The sequence below is a fragment of the Chinchilla lanigera genome, unplaced genomic scaffold, assembly GCF_000276665.1.
Source record: "Chinchilla lanigera isolate Chin_1 unplaced genomic scaffold, ChiLan1.0 scaffold00086, whole genome shotgun sequence".
Taxonomy (NCBI): domain Eukaryota; kingdom Metazoa; phylum Chordata; class Mammalia; order Rodentia; family Chinchillidae; genus Chinchilla; species Chinchilla lanigera.
Window position 1 is genome coordinate 8296400 of NW_004955487.1, and position 13205 is coordinate 8309604.

Sequence of the window (13205 nt, forward strand, 5' to 3'; positions counted from 1 at the left end):
AAATAAATAAATAAATAAATAAAACATCCCTTAAAATTCTCATAGTTCAGAGTTGGGGAAGGTGGAAGGTAATTGAATCTCGGAGGTTCTATATCCATTGGGACATATCACTCAGGACATATCCATCGGGACATACCCAACAGGAAATATCTAAATGTACTGTTAGGAGGAGGGGCCTGGTTGGAAGAGGTGGGGCCCTGAGGGGGCGCATTTGTCATGTACATCTCCCTCTTCAGCTCCACACTTCTCTCTCTGCTTCCTGCCTGCCATGACGTGCACAGCTCTCCTCCGCCACACCCTTCCATGTTTCTTCTTTGGAACAGGCCAACCAGGACTGAATCCCATGAATCATGGACCAAATAAAGCCTCTCTTTCAGTTATAAGTGTTGGATACTATGTTTCATCAATGGCAAAGCTGATATACATGCTATAGAGTAGCCTGAGGTTCCTCCAAGCCACTCAAGGAGTCCATGTGCTCTGCAAGGAAACAATAGGTAAAGCAGCAGGAGCTTAGTGGAGGTAGAGAGAAGACACCTTGGAGTCTTCTGCAGCCTTAGCTGTCACAAGGGCGCATTCAAAAGTGTCCTGAAGTGTTAACATCTAAGGGCCCCCAGGTAAGAACACGAGGAGACAGAGGGGGTTTGTGGACAGGGAGAGTCAAGAAACAGCCAATACAGATTCTGCAGGGATGAGGTTGAAGACCAAGACCTGGCAGGATATGGCTACCCCAGTGGTCACCTGAAGGAGCACCGAGCCAGAACTGCGTGTGGTCCTCCTTCCCCACCCTTGCCTAGCTGAGGCTGTGTTAATGTAGATGTCATCCAAATCCAGGACTGCCTACAAAGAGCAGGAAAGAGAAGTTGGGAGAAATGGATCTGAGTTACTTAATTGAGACTCGATTTTAAATAAAAGTCATTGAGTTATTTTAATATGAAAAATTTGGTTTTCTGCATCTGAAAAAAGAACTGGTAACTTATAAGCTGAGTTTAATTTGGATATTGAAGCACTTGGATATTGGAGAGGAAGACCTCACATTCAGTTTGAAAGATAAAAATTTAGCAACTTTCTTCAGGTGAGGTTGAAGCCAATCTTTGCTCGTGATTTTAATCATTGCCTAACATCTGAGGGGCAATTTCCAGGCCACCATGGAGTGATTTAGAGCATTTGAGGAAGAAAGCATTCTGGCAACACATTTCTTCTGGATTAGATGGATCCTGCTCTGTCACAGCCAAGCTGTGCAAACAAGCCAAAACCCAAGTCTCTAAATAGTATGCTCCTATCCTTAATCCTCGTCTATTTGGACACATGTCCCTGTACACTCCAATCGACATCAGAACACCAGAAAGATTTGCAGTCCTCCTTTGTACATTGAAGTTAGCATGTACAGATGCAGCGTGACCTGGTCACTCAGCAAAGGAACACTGGACAGGGTTCAAATGCTGAGTCTATAATTTACTTTCATATAACCGCAGACAAATTCCTTAAATTCAACATGCATCAGTTTCTCCTTTGATTAATGTAAGGGTAATTAAATGATACGTCTCATGAGTTGCCAAAAGTCTCATGCAAACCTATGTACACACAGGAGGTGGTATGGAGTAAGTTCTGCATCCATTCAGGCATCCAGGTTTCGGCTGGACAGCCACATGGTGGAGGTGTTGCTCTGGCTCAAATCATTCAATTCTCTTTTCCAAGTCTGAGTATTCTTTAGAAAAGAAGACTTAGTGCCAAAGAACAAATTCCTTTTTGAGGTAAACCCAACCAATGGTTCTCAGCTGGGAAAGGAGGCCAAAGACATACAATCTATTTAAAACTAAGACAAAAATAGGCCAAGTCACGCCTGTTGCTGACTCAGCAACTGCTCAAAGAGCGTCCAAGAGATTAAAATGAGGAGACCTTGGCAGCTGGATTCCCAGCGCTGACTCTCTGGGGCAAGTTGGATAGAGGATATGGTACACAGTCTCTTCATTTGTAAGACGGGTTTTAAAGTGTTTTTCCTCTCAAAAAGTACTCATGAGGATTAAATGAGCCAACATGAAATTGCTTTGGAAATGGTAAATCACAGTATGAATATAGGTATTATCATTTGCAGAATTTGAATTACACTATACATCATTAGTTCTGAAAATAACGCACATAACCTCAGACCCTGGCTGAGACTAAGTTATTACTTTAAACACTGTGATGGGCACAAGAGCAGGGAAATATGCCATTTCAAAAGTTCTTGCATATTTTCTTCACTACTCAAGGGTGGAGACTTTGATTTATATTTAAGTCAGAAAGAGGCTTGGTTTTGGGAAAAAGATGTGTGCATGTGTGCGTGCACACACACACACAATCAAAATAAAACAAAAAAAGACGTAGGACTGGAACATAAAGAAAAAAAAAACTTGCTTGTTTTTCCAAACTTGGACATAAACCTTGCTAATCACATGGCCAAGGTGTTCTCATTGCTGCAACAGTCCCTTTTTCTTCCTTTCAGATAAATGTGGGTTTGTTTCTTATTTGACTGTGCTATAATAAAAATAACTCATGAGCAGAAAAACTCCTGAGACCCCCTTCCTGAACACACAAGTTAGCATCCCAGGGAGCCCTCGAAAAGATTAAGAAAGTTAGAGAGAAGACTAATTGTTGACAATTAGACCAGCAGGTCTCAAGTTATCACAAGTTTGGCATTAAATATGAAATGTATTCATATTTTAGATTTTGAGAACAGCATATTTGAGTGACATACAAAGTATTTTTTAATAGGAACGACACCACAGGTATCACAACCAGCTGGCTTGAAGCAAGTAATTCAGATGTTGGAAATCGCTTTAGCATTAAAGTCCAACATATTATGGGGAATAGGCAGTTAAGAAAAAAATCCTTATCTCTGAAGCAAAGATTTTGCCTTTGGCAGAGTAGAACTAAAATGACTCCTCTTTCCCCATATACCAGGAAATGCAATCCCCAAATCTTTTCTCAAAGGTGACCCCAAATATCTCTGACTCATTTAAAATTCAACATATACTTTCTATTCTTTTCACTACTGATGTTGAACCATCTGTAATCATTGAAGCCCCATGAATTTTCAACAAAAACAGCATATTAATTTCTCAAATCTTTTGTTATTGACTTAGTTAAACATTCAATGCTTCAGAGTAAGAAATGGAAGGTACAGAGAAGTAAAAGCTCAGTTTTTGGTGTAAGGCAAACCTAGGTTCAAACAGCCGCTGTAATACACTTCCTCTGTATCCTGAAAGAGAAATTGATTGAAAGTAACATGCTCATCATTAAAATGAGAATAACAACAGCACTCTCAGATCATTCTTAATGAAACTGATCATATCTAAAACCATTATGAGAAGCACTTGGTTTTAACTCACTAAATATTACTTCTTTTCCTTTATACTTACAGTGAGCAGATTTACTGTTCCCTAGATTTCCCATTTTCTCTATCTCAAATCCAGCGCAATGATTAGCCTATTATTTCACCAATCTTAAATATTTTGCTTGCTGTCCATTTAAGAAAGAACAAAATTAAACTCTAAACATTAAGAAAACTATTTAAATCCAATATTGAATCAAAAAATTATTACTGATTTTTCTCTTGATTTCCTTTTTATTTTCTTTCCTTTTTTATTTCCTTTAAGGAATACACATTATTTTTCTATCCCTGCTCTTTCCACAGGACAGCCAGGGTGACCAAACTTGACCAAACTACAGCCAAAAGGGCAGCCAGGGCTGATGAGAGACCAGTGCTGGTATGGACCATGGGATATAGTAAGAGACATGACCAAGACCAAAGGAATGAGAAAGATTTGTGCTTCTGGGCTGAAAAGGCAGTCAATGAGGTGAGTATATTGATTACAAAAAGGATGAATAAGTGTATTAGTTCAGGAAAGATAAAAGAAGTTATATTCTTCACTGTGGAGAGGAGAAGTCAATCAATATGGCTATAATTCTTGTGTTTTCTATGAGAACTAGAATTGTTGCTATAGACACCCTGTAATTTACTTAACATTCTCATTATCGTAACATATATGTATATAACATACATGCATATTATATTTGCACATATTTTTAAAATCCTGTTTGCACTGATGCTTCTAATTCCAATGAAAAATATATAGCTATATATATAAATATATATACATATAGAGATGTTAGTAATATATTTATATTTTTATAGTACAGGAATTAATATATACTTCAGTATATACACATATGCACATACATGTTATGCAAATGTGTACAAATACATTTATTTACTGATTTTGACTGCTAAGAAGAACTAGACAATGATCTTTTTTAAAAATAAGTATGCTAACCACCCAGAGTTTGCCTTCTAAATACTATTCTTAACACACCCGAAGAAATGGCTGACTGAGAGATTGCAGCAAGGACAAGACACAGGAAAGTATGAACTTTTTCTTGTGCTAAAGGTACAGGAATAATAAAAAATGCTAAGAACTGGTTAAAAAGACAAAGAGTGGCCTTGAAAGAAGTCTTGTTGGCTAATTGTTAGATAATTTCAATATAAAAATCCATGTAAGAGTAAACTGAAACCTACTTATAGGAATCTATAAATTTATACTAACATAAATAAATACCACTAAACTGAGAAAAACTCCTTTCATGTGCCACCAACTAATGGAAAAGGAATGCTGAAATTAGAATATCTCCATTTATATTTACTATCTTAATGAATATTTATATTTGCAACATTTAATATTCATTAACTCAATTATATTAATAATTTATTCACAAGGAATCATAAATGGATGCTAAACCTATGAGTACATGTTTGGCAAAGAATAGGATAATTATATCATCTCAAAGTATTATTCCACGAGATGCTTATAATTACACTCTTCAGCATGAACTTCCTTCTAACTGTGGGTTTAGATGTCAAGACTGGAAGTGTCTCACACACACACACACACACACACACACACAAGTGGGTGTGAAAAGGTTTATGACTCACACAGTGATACATCTTGGGGGAGAGCAGGTAGGCTTCCTGACTCTGATCCACTGCCTGTCAGAATTCCTGTACCAGTTACCTCATTAGGCAGCTGTTTATACAGAGACATGGTAGGAACCTTGTTAGACTAGAAAGAGTTATACATAGATGATGACATGTTCATGACATCATAGTATCTATTGTCAGATGACCCATAGCCTGGAGAATTTTAGAAGCAGATCTCGAGCAATACTCAGGAGTGTCTCATGCTTGAGGTAATAGTTGTCTGACTCTTGTTGATAGTATTAATCTGTGGGATTGGGGGGGGAGGGGAGAGACAGAGAGATTTGGCCACCCACATACATGCTGACGGGAAAGAACTGCTGAGATGGGGGTGTTATCAAAAGTTGAGTTGAAACAAGGAGGAGTGTGACCAGGAAGACACAGCAGTATGTGGGATCCTGTAGTAGCTGTCTAGAAGAAATAATGCAATGTTACTTTTAAAGTTCCCTTTCCATTTCTGGACCACATACCTAATATTGCCAGACACTCCTCTAGGATGAATTGATCATAAGAGGCATTATTACAAATAAAATGCTTTAAACTAAGTGGGGAATGGCCACAAAAGCATAGCAGGTAATAGGCATTCAACAACAAAACCCTATTGTTTTTATCACCTGACACTGAGCTCATTAGACTCTCTTCTCGTTACTACCTTTTCATCCCTCTCTCTGCCATGGTTGAGAATATCCCAATCTCTCCCCTGGAATATTTAAATGGCCTTCTAGTTGGTCCTCTTCTTGGGCCTTCTCTCCAGACATACATTCATTTCTGCAGTCATATTGAACTGTCTAAAACTGAAATGTGACCACGTCATGATTTTTATTAATGTCACCCTGATAACCTTCCCGTGTAAGTCCCTCTATGGACTGAGCTTTCCCAACTGTATGCCCACGTGGTAAACTTTACATATGGCAAAATTTCTAGCAGTTATGCTCATTAATAAGAACCAGATATTAAGCAGATAATACACAGTAGCTGTTACTTGAATGAATAAGTGACTAATTGATAACTAAAGGTGTGGTTACCAATGATTCCATTAAATACCCTCTCTCATCTCTCACAGATAGATGATGGATAGATAGACAGGCAGACAAACAGAGAGATAGATCATTTTTTAAGAAACAAGATTACGCTAGGATCATGCTATGCTGCCCAGGCTGGCCTTAAACTCCTGGGCTCAAGCAATCTTCCTGTCTCAGCTTCCCAAGTGCAATAGCTGAAACAGCACACATACACACATACACACACACCACTGTATTGGATTTAAATATTCCAGAGAGACCTTGAGTCATGTTTGGTTGGCAGCGGACTTGGAAGAACAAAGAGCCTCCTTTTGTTGGAATGCGTGCTCACTGCATTCAGTACTCAGGTGTTGGTTCTAGAGAAGCTTCAATAATAGAAAACCCTTGAAGCTCAGCCTGTTGCTTAAGTTTACTTTTGCTCACATCTACCTTAGGACAGAGATAAATTTGCCTTTTTGCCTCTTAAGCAGAAGTGTGGGGGGAGAAAACATCCACCTCGATTGACTTCAAACCATAGCCTTGGAAAGGCTCTACAGAAGTTCGTTGCCTTAGTTTCCATCTCTCCCTTTCTCCACATACATCTTGCAGACAGTAAGATTTATTTTCCCATAACGCCAATCTCTCTACCTCCTCCCGCCTCTTGCTTTAATATTCTCGCGCTCTGTTACCATGTCAGCATTTTCATAGACGCATGATTCTGAGGAAAAGGAACCTTTGATTCTCAGCCTGCACTGGGGAAGGAGAAGAGGAGATCTAGGGAAACAAGGTAATATGTGAAACTAAAACTCACTAGAGACAGAGTGGTCTGAAAAGGAAATACTTACCTCCTATAATCTTGATTTTTATCATTTTTTCTTAGAGCATTCAGATACTTATGTGCAGTTCTGAAAATCATAACAACAACCTGCCCTTGTTTGACATTATGAATGGCATCAACGTTTGTGCCCCTGCACAAATGCCTCTTCCCCCTCTAAAATATGGGCCTGGTAAAAGTTTAGTGTTCTTGACTATTCATATTCTGTGGAAGTTGGTATTTGTCTTGAAACCCATCTTTCTGAATTTATTCAGAGCCATTATATTCACGTATAATAGGGAGTGAATGCAGTAATAAGCCAGGGTCGATGGCCAAGTAATAGCCATGAGTCCATAGACATGAAAGGGTATTTGTAATTTAGACCTCATAATATGGCCTAATGCCCTATCTTATGTAACTATTGATTTTTCAATAATAGGACAATCCCACCGAACCTTTCAGGGCTCAATTCTCTCTGCTACATGCAGCAAAGAACAAAAATAGGTCTCATTTACAGGAGTCTCACCCAAAGAAATGCTTTCTATTGTGAGAAATACCGGGGTCCCCTGGTTTGTGCATTCTGGTTCAGATTCTGCATACATCCCTGTCTCTACTCCTCTAGACACGCACACATATACACACAAATTTTAAAAGTAATGTCAAAAAAGGTATTTTTCAGCAGCTGCCAAGAAGCAGTAGCCTTTAACACTGACTGCTTTAACTAGGACTGATGTCCTGAAATGTATCATCATCTAAAACCAGAGATATACAGCAATGGAACAAAATGGAATAGCCAGGAGTAAATCCATACCACTTGCCAACAAAACTTTCCATTGTTTTAAGTTCTAAGGTCATAATGGAGAAAGGGTAGCCCTTTAGCAAATAGCTTGGGAAAGGATTAAATATTCACATACTGAAAAGCAAAAAAATGAACCCTTATAAAAACACACACACAGAGAGAAGCAAGCATGCACACACGCACACACAGCTCAACTTGGATTAAAGACTTAAACATACTAATGTACCTGAAATCAAAACTAGTTTGAAGATAACAGAAAAATTGGCCCGATATCATCATGGGCAAAAATTTCTTGGATATTATACCAAAGACACAAACAACAAAAAAAGAATTAAAGAAATAAAATTGCATCCATCTCAGAGTACTGTGTAGTAAAAGAAATAATCAACAAAAAAGAGAACTTATGGAACAGGAGAAAACATTTGCCAGCTGTATATCTAATAAACAGCTCATTTCCAAATATGTAAAACAAGAGAGGTTCCATAGCACCCTAGAAGAGCTACCGTCAAGAAATCAACCAATAACAAATGATGGCAGGTCTGTGAGGAAATAGGAACCCTTCTCCACCATTGGAAGGAGTGCAGACTGGTGCAACCACTGTGGAAATCAGTCTGGAGATCACTCAAAAAACTAGGATTGAAGGTCCCATTTGACCCAGCTATTCCTCTTCTGAGTATCTTCCCAGAAGAATTAAAAACATCATACCATAGCAGTATATGTACACCCATGTTTGCAGTAGCACTATTGGTCATAGCTAAACCTTGGAAACAATGCAAATGGCCATCAACTGAAGAATGGATAAAAAAGATTTTTTTTTTTACTATAATGGAGTAGTATTCAGCCATAAAGAAGGATACACTGGAGACTTTTATCAGTAAATGGATGCAACTCAAGACCACACTTATAAGTGAAATAAGCCAGATATGCATGTACGAACATTGTATTGTCTCCCTAGTCTGAGAAGCTGAAAAAGTAAACAAGATCCAAAATGTACAATAGATATTGTGAATTTGAAAGAAATTGTTCAAAAGAAAAGACCAACTGTGACAGGGCAAGGCAAAGGAACTAAGGAAAAAATATACATTTATACACAAGATAGGGTGGATTAACAGAGTTAACAGAGTTAACAGAGTTATACAGCTAGCTTCTCTTAGTGCATTGAAAAGAAACATTTCTGCTCATATTATTTGGACAAAATATCATGCTTATATTTGTACTGTAAATAACTACTAGGAAGACAACAAAATGCAGTATATTAATTATTGTAACTCTCCTACTAACCTGTTTTGAAACTCTGTTTTATTGCTACTTTTTCTCTTTAAAATAAAAAACTTTAGAAATATGTAAACAACTCACATAGCTCAAGAGCAAAATAAATAAATAACCCAATTAAGAAGTGGGCAAAATGCCAGAATAGATACTTTTCAAAGGAATATGTATGTATGGTCGTGAGTGTCTAAAATATATTTCTCATTGCTGAGAGAAAACACCCGATACACACAAATTAAATGAGGAAAGTTTCATTTCAGCTCACAGTTTGTAGAGGTTTCAGTCCATGGTCAGCTCTCTCCAAGGTAGGGCAGCATGGTAGAAGGGCATCACAGAGGAGAAACAATCCATGGCAGGGCAGGCAGAAGGCACCAAAGCAAGAATCATCAACAACAAGTCTGCCTTCTTTCTGTCCCTTTATATTCCACCCAGGCTACAAACTTATTAATTGGTGCCACCCACACCGAGGGTGGGGCTTCCAGTGCCACACCCTTAATCCCAGCATCACACTGTTAATCCCCATTCACACTTCCTAATGCACCCAGCTTCTACACTCCTCACCTATGACCACATGAGGCTTTGGGGAGACATATAGATACAAGCCATAACAATGAGTCCTTGAAAAAGTACTAACCATTACTGATCATCAGGAAAATGCAAATCAAATCCAAAATGAGATGTCATCTCACACTTATTACAATGCCTTTTATTAAAAAAGAAATAGCAAGTATCAGTGAGGATGTAGAGAAAAGGGACCTCTGTACACTTTTTTAAGAATGTCAATTGGTATACATAACATTTATGGAAACAGTATGGAATTTCTCCTCCTAAAATGAAAAAATAGAACTACAGTATGATACAACAATCCTATTTCTGGGTATATAGGAATTCTAGATATCTAAAGAAGTTGTAATTGATATCTTGAAGAGTTCTTTGCCCTCCTATGTACATTGCAGAGATATACACAATAGCCAAGATTAGGAAATCACCTGAATATTCATCAGTAGATAAGTAGAATGTGTGTGTGCATGCAGATGTGTATATCTGTTTCTGTGTGTGTGTGTGTGTGTGTGTGTGTGTGTGTGTTTATGTTATGTGTGTGCTTGGTGATGTGTATGTGTATGATATGGGTACAAATATTATTCAGCTCTGAAAAATGAAGGAAGCCCTGCCATTTGTGACAACACAAATGAAGGCAAAATTTTCGCTAAACGTAATGAGTTAGGCACAGAAAAAAAATTACTGCATGATCTCATTTGTATGCAGGATCTAAAAGGCAGACACAGAAAATGAGAGAGGAGAAAGGCAGTTCGTGTGGGACCTGGTGAAGGGGAGCAGAGAGAGGCTGATCAGGGCTACAGAACTTCAGTTTTGTCAGGTATGATGTGGTGGTCTAACGAACAGCAATACAAGCACAGTTAACAGTACAATTTACATACCTGAAATCTGAAGAAACGGTAGATCTTAGATGTTCTTATCACACATATGTTTTAAAAAGGAAGAAGAAATTTTTAATTTTGTGTAATGATGGTAAATAACCTGATGCAGTGTATTATAAAGTGTATATCAAAACATCTAACTGTACACTTTAAATGCATAGTGTTTATTTCTCAATTATGCTTCAAAATGGTGAAAAACTCAGCTTGTGATTGGGTTTAATTTAAAAGCAGAGGGAATTATAAAATGAAAATTTTGTATTAAAATAAAAGTAGTTTTCAGTTGTTGCTATATCCTAAAACTCTCCAAGAGTAATAATCTGATTTTAAATGTCTCTAACTCCTTCCAGGGACAATTCCACAAGCTTGAGGAAAGATTTTATAGATAAAAGACAAGTGAAACTTTCTATTCAACAAATATTGGGTGAAATTTGACACAGCTACTATACCACATTTCCTTCATAGAAGAAGACACAATAAAATCAATGACTTGAGAATCATGTGCAAATATCAAATGGCAAATGTCATTAGAAAGATGATGTTTCCAGAACTAGAATGCAGAACTGTAATAATCTGTAACCAAATCACAAGCAAAGTAAGTAAATAAATATACAAGAACATGCCCAATGCCTTGCAGGAATCACCCAGCAACTGCCAGAGCTGAGAAGTGACTTTATTACAGCGGAGGTCAGAGAGAGGGCGACCTTTCAGCAAATATGCCCCTCCTCCACTGCACTCCCAAGGGTTACCAAGACCACACTTCTTCCCTGTTATTGTAGGGTTCCCAGCCTTACCCATGTTCAGAAAAAATACTGTCTACTCTTGCATGATGTGAGAAGCTGCAGTGTAATCACACAACTCAAATTTTTCCACTTCTAACTTAAATACATATTGCCAAGGTGCATGAGTCAGTAATGAATAGCTCTTCCTTCTACATTCACGAGAGCCTTGTTTTGTGATTTTTTCCAAATTTTTCCTTGTCCTACCTTTCTATGGTTAAGCTTCTACTTTTCCTCAACCATATAAAAATATTAAATGGGGGGGAAATCATTCTGGGAAATAAATGTACTTTCTGGCACTATTTCTGGGAAGCTCTGTGACCTTGGGTATGTCCCTTTAACCTTTATAACAATTTTCTCATTTGTGGTAAACTTTTCTCTGCCTAATCGGAATGCTGAAAGCAGTGATTCTTAAATATTTAGTTTCAGAAACCCTTTAAAATCTTAACTGTAACTATTGATAATACTAAACTGTTCTTTTTGACTGTGATTATTTATATTTAACTAGAAGGTAAAATTGAAAATATTTTAAAATATTCATTGACTTGTTCATTTATAAATATGAATAAACAATCTCATGAAAGTAACTACTTTTTCAAAACATGAATAAGAAAAGAGATATTATGTTACACGGTCAAAACATCTTATCAGTGCCTGGCCTAGTCAGAAAATCACTGAAGACTCATTTCTGGTTCTAAATCCAATCTGTAGCAGTATGCTTCTTTGGTTGAAACACTTAAAGAAAACTTGACTGCATCAGACATAGAGTTAGAATTTGAATAGCCTTTTCCCATAATTATAAGTATCCTGATTTATTACATACCAAAGCTGGAGAACTGCTAGGATCTTAAATGCTAGTTTCAATTTAGAATCTGAAACCACATGAATTAACGTTTCATAATCTGGCACAATAAGATCTATTTGTTTTACACTGTGCATCTTTTGCCTCTTTTATCTATAATTTGGATCTTCTACTCACACCATCGTTCTGTAACGTTGATCATTTGGCAAATACCATGTTGTTCTACTGAATTATGCAGATCTCAAAATGTTGACATTTCACTATCCAACGTCTCAACATTGCCTTTGCTAATATCGTATAGATCTCATTAAGGAAATCTCCAAACACTGAAGTTCTGCTGTAATCATGGTTGTACATACAGGTTTTACAAATTTCAATATTTATCTAAAAATCTGAATTTTATACTTGGAAAGAATGGAGTTATTTGTTGTCCTTGACATAATCAGCTCACTTCATTCATTTTGGAGAAAATATCTCTCCAACATCTATTGAACAGCCAGTGTCTGAAAAATAAAATCACACTTCCATGGAAAAATGGGCTCATCAACTCAATTCTACAAGTACTTTTCCTTGGGATAACCATTGTACTATAATATGCAGCAGGAATATGTTATGCCCTCCACTCTGAAAATGTGTGCCCAAGTACCAGCAAGGTACCATCAAGGGGTCACGGGAGAGCCACATGATATTTTATACATTTCAAAGGATATTGAGCATCCTCTGTTGGTTATTAGTTGAACAACTATCTGGAAATAGTTTCAACAGCTGTTCACATCATATTTATTTTCAAAACAGCATGTTATTTGTGAAATTCAGTTTTGTGCAGCTACTATGATACAGAAAAAGCTACCACACAAAAATCAAAATGCAGGAATGAAGGTGGCATCCAGTCTGATTCCAAGGATTGAGAACCAATATGGTGACCCAGCAGCCAATTACACATTCTATGAGAAATTAACAAATGTATGACATCCTGTTTTTCTTTATAACTTACCATTAATTTACTTGGGACTAACTACTTAAAAGACAGTAATGGTGGGTGTATGTCAGTGCTTATTAGAAAAACAGGTTTAATGCAACATATACAAATGTATAAAGATGTACAAAATAGACTTACAGTGGCCACCTGCAGCATCAGGTATGGAAAAGAGCAAAAGCGCTATGTCTTAGAGATCCTAAAGATCCAGTCAAAGGCCTGGAGCTCACGGTAGTGTCCCACATTAGTTCATTTCAGCAGGCTGAAGGATCTGAGATGAAAGATTGGAGGATCATGCTGGAAGCCAAGAGAGTTGTC

The 13205-nt window shown here is 37.4% G+C and overlaps 2 long non-coding RNA genes across 2 annotated transcripts in view; one reads left to right on the top strand and one right to left on the bottom strand.

Moving 5' to 3' along the window:
* LOC102009847 overlaps window positions 1–5100 on the bottom strand; it is a 12819-nt gene extending 7719 nt beyond the window's left edge. The window contains exon 1 of the long non-coding RNA XR_263988.1: window positions 4970–5100. This is a non-coding gene — a long non-coding RNA (uncharacterized LOC102009847). The remainder of the gene's footprint in view (window positions 1–4969) is intronic.
* A 69-nt stretch (window positions 5101–5169) lies between these two features.
* On the top strand, window positions 5170–11608 carry LOC102009616. Its single transcript, XR_263987.1, has 4 exons — window positions 5170–5223; window positions 6710–6799; window positions 10161–10272; window positions 10681–11608. It is a non-coding gene; the product is annotated as an uncharacterized LOC102009616 (long non-coding RNA).
* The last annotated feature ends 1597 nt before the right edge of the window (window positions 11609–13205 follow it).